Source organism: Pinus tabuliformis, chromosome X (assembly GCF_031772625.1).
Source record: "Pinus tabuliformis cultivar Carrire ecotype Pingquan chromosome X, CPIR1, whole genome shotgun sequence".
Classification (NCBI taxonomy): Eukaryota; Viridiplantae; Streptophyta; class Pinopsida; order Pinales; family Pinaceae; genus Pinus; species Pinus tabuliformis.
Genome location: NC_142308.1, coordinates 570,063,942 through 570,072,966, shown reverse-complemented (window position 1 = coordinate 570,072,966; position 9,025 = coordinate 570,063,942).

Sequence of the window (9,025 nt, the reverse complement as noted above, 5' to 3'; positions counted from 1 at the left end):
TTAACATTTTTTTCTATACATAGATATATATGAAGTTGATATCACGGGTTAAAATATTTTTGAAAAGTATAAGGTTTAAATATCTTACTAACATATTCTTTTTTACTCTAATTACTTTACATGAAATTATATTAAGTTATATGGACAACTAATTAAATATGCATAGCATATTTTTTTCCTTTTTTATTATAGGGGACATTACTTTTCTATTTAGAGAATGCTTTATTTTTATTGTATTTTTAATGTTAACCCGCATTAAAATGATTTTTTTATTATTAATATGGTTTTAAATATATGTCAATATTAATTCATATTAAAATAGTTTACTCATAACTCACATTGGATATTTTATTTTATATAACATTGGAATATTATTTTAATGTTTTTTTTTTTCTTCTATATATAGATATATGGATAACTAATTAATTTTTTCTTTTTTTCTTTTTGGTGTGGTTCATGAACACCCTAGTCATTGGGTGGCCGCTACGTCTATAGAAATATCTATCTGAGCTCCCTAGTCATTGGGTGGCCGCTACGTCTACGGAAATATCTGAGCCGATCAACCCCAAAAGGAATCTACATCTATGGAAATATCTATCTAAGCTCCACGGTCATTGGGTGGCCGCTACGTCTACAGAAATATATGAGTTGATCAACCCCAAAAGGAATCACTGGTCATTGGGTGGCCGCTATGTCTACGGAAATATCAATCTGAGCTCCCTAGTCATTGGGTGGCCGCTACGTCTACAAAAATATCTGAGCCGATCAACCCCAAAAGGAATCAAGCCCCACGGCCAATAACTAGGCCTAACCCCAAGGGCTTCCAGGAGAATTGACCCCGTGACCTCTCGATCGGCAAGGCACTGATTTGACTAGTTGAACTAACCCTTGGGGCTGTCTTTTTTATTATAGTCATATTTCTATTTAGAGAATATTTTATTTTATTATAAGACAAACATACATACTTACACATTGCTTTCACAACTAACTATAGAATGAATCTCTCGACTCAATAAAAATAATTTTCATTACTTAAAATTAAACTCAAATAACAATAAAAAACTATTTATAAATTTCCATACCCAAATTCAATCATAAAAACATTTTGGTGTTTTATTTACAATCTTGAATATACTCTTAGTAATGTTTTTATCTTTTCCACCCAATACTCTTAATAATGATTTTGTCTTTTCCATAAAAACAACGAACTTAAATACATCAAATTAACTTAGTTCAAATATCTTTGTCCTTTTTTAATCAAAGCAGTGGGCTCAAATGCATTTTTTATCAAAGCAAAATGCATTGAATTGACTTGACTTCTACCAACTCGATGTTGGATATTTTATTTCATCACAAGCAATTTGATGATGGCAATTACATTAGCATTTTATTGCCAAGAATATAATCTTTTCCATCAAACACTGTTAGTAATGTTTTTATCTTTTTCATCGAAACAATGAGTTCAAATGCATTGAATTAACTTAGTTCAAATGATTTTGGTCTTTTGCATCAAAGCAATGGGCTCAAATGAATTGAATTGACATCTGGATATTTTATGTCATCACATGTAATTTGATGATGGCAATTACATGAGAATTTTAATGCCAATCCACAATAGAGAAGGGAATTTTTTTTAATGTTTTGATTGGTTGAAAAGTATGTTTTTTTAAATGAAACTAAAATAATTTAGTAATCTAACGGATGTTTTTCTATATGGTTGGATGGTAACTTTAGTAAATATGATAGTTTAGACTATGACAACAAGCTCAAATGCATTGAATTAACTTAGTTCAAATTATTTTGGTCTTTTGCATCAAAGCAATGGGATCAAATGAATTGAATTGACATTTGGATATTTTATGTCATCACATGCAATTTGATGATGGAAATTACGTGAGAATTTTAAAGGCCAATGGCTCAAATGAATTGAATTGACATTTTGGATATTTTATGTCATCACATGCAATTTGATGATGGGAATTACATGAGAATTTTAATGCCAATCCACAATAATGGAGGGAATTTTTTTTAATGTTTTGATTGGTTGAAAAGTATGTTTTTTTAAGAATGAAACTAAAATAATTTAGTAATCTAATGGATGTTTTCCTATATGGTTGGATGGATGGTAACTTTAGTAAATATGATAGTTTAGACTATGACAACGAGCTCAAATGCATTGAATTAACTTAGTTCAAATTATTTTGGTATTTTGCATCAAAGCAATGGGCTCAAATGAATTGAATTGACATTTGGATATTTTATGTCATCACATGCAATTTGATGATGGCAATTACGTGAGAATTTTAATGCCAATAGCTCAAATGAATTGAATTGACATTTGGATATTTTATGTCATCACATGCAATTTGATGATGGCAATTACATGAGACTTTTAATGCCGACCCACAATAGTGGAGGGAATTTTTTTTTAATGTTTTGATTGGTTGAAAAGTATGTTTTTTTTAAATGAAACTAAAATAATTTAGTAATCTAATGGATGTTTTCCTATATGGTTGGATGGATGGTAACTTTAATAAATATGATAGTTTAGACTATGAATTTTTAAATTATAAAAATTTTTAATTCAAAATATTTTTCTTATTATTAAAATCTTATATATATATATATATATATAGATATATAGATATATTGGTCTTTAGTTGGTTGCTAATTTTTTATAGGTTATATAGGTAATTTTGTGTCTACATGGATCAAAGGGGTGGCTTAAGGAGATGAAGTGGAGCAAGGTTTTCAATTTTCTATTGGTTGCACAAGGGTTTCACGACGGTGTTGGAAGCTTTAGTTTATGCCTGGTTCCATGGATTTTTGATCTTCATCGGCGTCTACTGGTGCTTTGTTGTTCCTGTACTTGGGAGGCGTTGGTGTGGTTTATGTTGTTGGTTTTAGCTTCATATTTCTTGGGTTTGGCTATCGTGGGTGTGCTAGCGGAGGGTTTACCCTTTATTTATTCATCACTTCAATATATGGGGGAAAATTTATGATCTATTGTTGTAGGGAGTGTGGGCTAGAGGAGGTGGTCCTCTCCTGAACACCATGGATATTGTTGATTATGACACAATGAGCCCCATGAGGTGTTCTATTTTTTTCACTTACGAGATGTGTATCATTTTAAAGGCGTTAATTATTAGTCACTTGGGCTTTCTACTTGGGGTTGACTCAGACCGATGAGTTTCCCTGGAACCCTTCTAGGTGGGCAATGGGAAATCCCTCATCTTCTACCATCTCTCCAGTTCTTATACAAGGGGATTTTCTTCCACCCTCGGTGGAATGCCTTTTGAGAGTTTTGGTGAGCAGTTTCCATCTCTGTGTCCCTCTGGTTGCCACAGGGGGTTTATTCGACATTACTAGATCTTTTTTGGGCAGTTTTCTATGCAAGGGCTTTCTGTTTCCATCCTTCTATGGTGGGGTTCCTACACCTTTCACAACTCTTCCTGTAAGTGGTTTGGAAGTTGATGTGGGTTTTTTTCCAGTACAAAGCTTCTTACCAGAGTATTTGAATCTGTAAGTTTCCTTGGGCCCCCAAGTTTTGGTTAACTAGGTGTTGTTGGTGCATTTTTCAAACTCAGTTACAGGTTTGGTGGGGCCTGCCAAGGTAAATTACTCCCTGGGGTTTCAGGATGCTGGAGGTTATGGTTCAAAACCTAATATCAAAAAGGAACTGAGGGTTTTAAGTTCAGGATACTCCTGTAGCTTTCAACTTGTGCCTTGGGGATAAAGTGGCAAAGGCAGATGCAATCAAACCATTTGAAAAACCATTGGTGGGTAGGGCTAGAGGAAAAAATTTCCCTAGCTTTTATTATGGCTTGGAGGGACCAACTTATATCTACAATGGTTTTGTAGGTTCCTTTCATTTTTCTGTTGGCTAAGGGTTGGGTACAACTCTCTTTCAAGTCCAAGGAGGATGCGGTTCTCATTGCAAAGGTGCTCTATGCAATTGATTTTAAACTTATTATTTTAAAATTATGGACTCCATTATTCAATGTTAGGAAGGAATGGATGGATGTGATCCCTGTTTGGGTCAGGTTTCTTAGACTTCCTTCAAATATGTGGAATCCCCAAAGCATCATAAATTTAGGGAAAAATCTGGAGAGGTTTTTGGATGTGGATTTTTCCTTTAAGGTATCCCAGGATAAATCTATGGTGTGGGTTTTAGCTTGTTTATATCTGACGAAGAAACTTCATGCCATCATCAACATTGGGAAGGACAATGTTCGGCTATAAGACTTTGATTATGAGGGACTCCCATTCTGGTGAATGATATGTCATAAGTGAGGGAATTTGGTGGGTAATTGCAATCTCCCTTTTGAGGATTTCTCAAATAATAATTCTCCTTATAAGAGATAGAAAATTTGGGATATAGATTTGAGGGGAGTTCTTGTGGCCTTGGTGGGGGACTGTGGAGGAGGGTATATCTCTGTAGTGTTATTCTCATATTTTCCAAGCTCGTTCATGGTTCTTCAACTGCGGTCCATTCTAGAGGAGCTGTCATTAATTCCTAAGGTGGGATGCACCAGGCCTATTGTCAACTCTTTAACTCCTAGTAACTTAGAAACCCTCGTTGGTGACTCATTAAATGAAAATTTATGTTCTGAATATTTGAATGTGGGGCTTCCAATATGTTCAAATGTGTGTGCCATGGGTTTTTGCATGTCAAGGCTACATTTTTCTCCTAAAAATGTCTTTTGTTATTTACCCTATGGTTTGTTAGAATATTCTTCCTGAGGGGTCTCTACTACATCAGGGTTTTCAGAGGAGTTTGGTTAGGCTGATATTATTCATAATCTTTGGTATCAGGCACTGACTCTAGGTTTTGTGGGGTTTTCTACTATGTTGGGTTCTATTCATCCTACATGTTCTACTGGGAAAGGTAGGGGAAAAAATAAAAAATATTTGTGGCACAAGCCATGGCCTAGGTGGAAATGGGCACTGGAAAACAATATTCTTTAGATGGGACAAAGAATTTTGTGCCATTCAAGTGGTTTCTCAATGAAGGTTATATCCTTTAACTATCATGGGTTAGCCAATAAACCCAAAAAACTAGCGTTAAAAAGACTAATTTTAGTAGACCTCCCAAATGTTGTCTTTCTTTAGGAAACTCTTGGGGAGGGTGACAGTGTTACTTCATTTTTGGAATCTTGTTTTCATTCTTGGCATTTTATTGCTTTAGATGTTCATAGGTGTTATGGGGGCTTGGATCTTGGCTAGGAAACTCTTAAAATCCAGGTCACGAATACATGGGGTTTCATTGTAGGACAGGGTCTAGAGGGATTCTCACTCGAACTGGATAAATCCTTCACCTTTATCAATGTGTATGGGCCCAACGAAGATAGAGCCCATTTTGGAATTCTTTCTTCCAAATATCCTTTCTAGGATTCGAGAATTTGGTTGTAGGAGAAGACCTTAATTTCTCCTTGGGGGCCTTTAAATCCTAAGGTTCTCGTGCTTAGGCTGACCCACTTTCTAATTTTTTCTCACACTAGATATCCACCAGTCGTTTATTAGGTATCTACCTTGTGTGATTAAAAATTACATGGAGCAATCAAAGTGTGGAGGAAGATTTCATGGCCAAGTGCCTTGATCGATTTTTGGTGGTGTTGGAGGTGTTGGATACTGCCAACATACAGTGGATCTCACTGACATGAGGTCCTAATTAGACCTCACAATGTTTGGTGTAGGAGCCCCATCAGTAATACGATCTGACTACCCTTTACTTAAAGATATGCCTTGGCTTTAGCAGTTAGCACGAGAGAGCACCGCACATGTGCTTTTGAATGAGAAAGAGAGTGTGCCTCATGAATGTTCGATTGCAGATGTATCAAGGTTCTTTTGTTGCAGAAGGGAAATAAAGTGAGCCTCTAAAAGAGAGGTAATAGTACTACCCTAATAGAGACACACACACACATGAGAAAGGCTTGTCTAACATCAGGTGAAATAGTTCACGTATGTGCGACAATCGCTACAAAATTACAACACATTTCCAATAAGTTAAGTACCAAAGTCATTGAAATAGTTCAATTACTTCAGTACATGTGAAAGTGAACATGAATTATAAACATTCAAAGAGTAGTCTTAAAACATTCACAATCCATGTATGAAAATGTGTTTGTTGAAAGGCTTCAAGTATTAAGCAAAAGTTCTAAGATACATAAGTATAATTATCTGAGTGTAGATCTATGTATCATGTGGATGTAAATTTATGACAATCACTTGTATGGAAGTTTTGTTTTTTTATTTTTGTTAATTTTCCATTGTTTGAATTTGAACTGGTTTATATAGTCTAATGCCTTCATTGTCTAATGAATGTACATTGACTAATAATTGCAAATGCTTTGGTGTTACTAAAGATAAAATTTCCACTTTACATTGTAATAGTTTTAAGGTGCTAATGTTGGGGTTACTGTGCAGATTTTAACCACATTCTAAAGACACTTCTACACAACAGCCATGAGTTTTCCGTGCTTGAGATGTCAAGTGGTACAACAAATTGATTTTGATTTAAGGTCTTACTCTTTCAACTCCCAACAAGAGCAGAGATGTGGAACTATAGTGGGGTGTTGGTCCACAATGACACCCCAACAACCTCCTCTGGAAGAAGCCATTACAGTTAGTGCAAGGGTTGTTCCTCTGTTGTCCAACAATAACACCAACAACAACCAGGGTCCCATTAGCCCTCGTTTGACAAGGTGCCATGCTGATATCATATGTCCAAGTTTAGAGATTTGAGAATATTGAATACCTTGTACATTTTAGATTTACATTAACATTTAAAATATTTTCTCACCTTGAACTTGATAAGTTCACATAGTCACAGATAACCATTTTTAGCATATGTATGTTATAAACATCTAATGGAATATGTCTCTGTAAGTTTAATCTTCAGCACATGCTTATGGATTTTGCATAGCATTTATTCTAGGGATTGGAGCCTTAGGCTTCATTGTTGACTCAACACATATTTCTTCCAATGTCATTTCCAAGATTTATTTTCCATGGTGTGCCTTTTGGAAACAAAAAATCCAATCTGCTATCCTCAAACCCCAAAACATTATCAACGTGTCTTTGCACCTCTTGGTGCAAATCCTAGATTTTATATATGATACTGAGGAGATGTATGGATGGAACGATGGTGGCCATGAGTTTGAGATTCATGACACAGTCTAATCTATGGCAGACATGAGTGTGTTTTCCTAATCACCAACAAATAGTCCTGTGGCTCCAAAGTCAATGAACCTCCACTAATTGAACTGTCATTTTCCATGCATAATGACAATAATTTGTTTTCATGTATATTAAAATTGCGAGGAAGATTTCTTGTCATGTCAAGTGCAGGGAAAAATCTAGAACTTGTTGTGTAAAAAAATAGCTACCACCATACAAAACCAAAGACCATCGATATGGATACGAACAATTATGTAACAAAGTGGATTTTGTGTGTCGTGGAACATTGGTTTGTTCACATTTCCTTTGCTATTTTTTTATATGGGAGAAACTTCATGTCGAAAATTGAAACCCTAATGGATATGGTATTCGACATTAGAACATTAAGAATCTCTACGGGTATTACTATTAGACTAAACTGAATATTCTAGTATACATGTATATGGAGAATGAGAGCCTTAGGAAAATTTTGCATGACAAGAAAATCAAGAACCTGCAATGGTGCAATCAGTGGGAAATCATGGAAGGGATAGCTCATGCATTGGCATACCTCCATCATGACTGTAATCTACCCATTTTCCACCACGACATATCATGCAATAACATGTTGCTCAACTCAACATTCTAGGAATGTGTCTCCGACTTTGGCAATGGCAAGCTCGTAGATGCCCACACTTCAAACTGAAGTAAATTTGTAGGTTACTTCGGATACATGGACCTCAGTAATAATCTCTATCACAAATTCGTCTTGTTTGCATGTCATAGTATGTCTCTAGCAGGAGCTTCTCTGGATTAAGTTGATCCTTTGTAGTGGTACTAATACCAAACTTCATCTAGGATTTAGTTTTCAAGGTGCATTTACATCATTTGTTTGATTCACATGATCAAGGTGGATATTGGTGACCACCTACCTATTCCACCTAGACCTCCAGTCAATTTCATATGTTTCCTTGTTTATTGTAGCATTTATTATTTTTAGTAGTTTTTCGAGTCCTGAACTTCTGGAGCAGGTTTGACCCCCTAAACGATGTTTTTTTGAGGTTTTTAGCAAGCTCGTATCTATAGGAAGGGGCCTACCATAAATTGTGTAGTACTCGGAGATATATTTCAAAAAAGGCATCATACGCACCAAACAGAGATACTATGACCAAGTTACAACCTCGGGAAGTCATCTTCTCAACTAACCCCAATGGGGCCCACAAACTCTTGTCGTTCCATCTCCTAGGGTTAGGGTTTTGGTTATTTAGGGTTTTACCTTGTTTTTCAATAATAAATAAGCCCTTGAGCCTCATTTAGAGGCATGTAGCCACCACATCTCTTCTCAGAGATAAGCCACCATTGCCCGAGCTAGTTTATTTCTAGTTTGTTTGTAAGCATATATTAGTATTTGATATTAATGAAATGAAGTGTTTTTTCTGTTGCATCTTTGTATTTATGGTTATATCTATGACTTTTTGCATTCCTATTTAAGTTCAGACCAATGGTATCAAAGCAGTCTACTCTTTCAATGTTTTTCTTTGCATGGCCCCAATAAGATCAGGATACAAGGAGTTAGGGCTCGAACTAGTCAAACCTTTGCAAGGCCAACCTCACAAATCCTGACGGTCTCCCATGGTGGAAGAGAAGAAAGACGAGGGGGTAGGAGATCCTTTAAAAATATTGTTTGAAGAAGCCCTTGAGAGATAGAGGAGTGTGATGATGGACAAATTTTCCCAGATCCTTCTGCGGCTTCTTTCAACACCCACTCTGGAAGCACCACACCCTTTAAGGTACAAGTTAACCTTGACATCCCCATATTTGAATTTCAGATAGATGCAGATGTCATAGATAAATGGTTAAATATGCT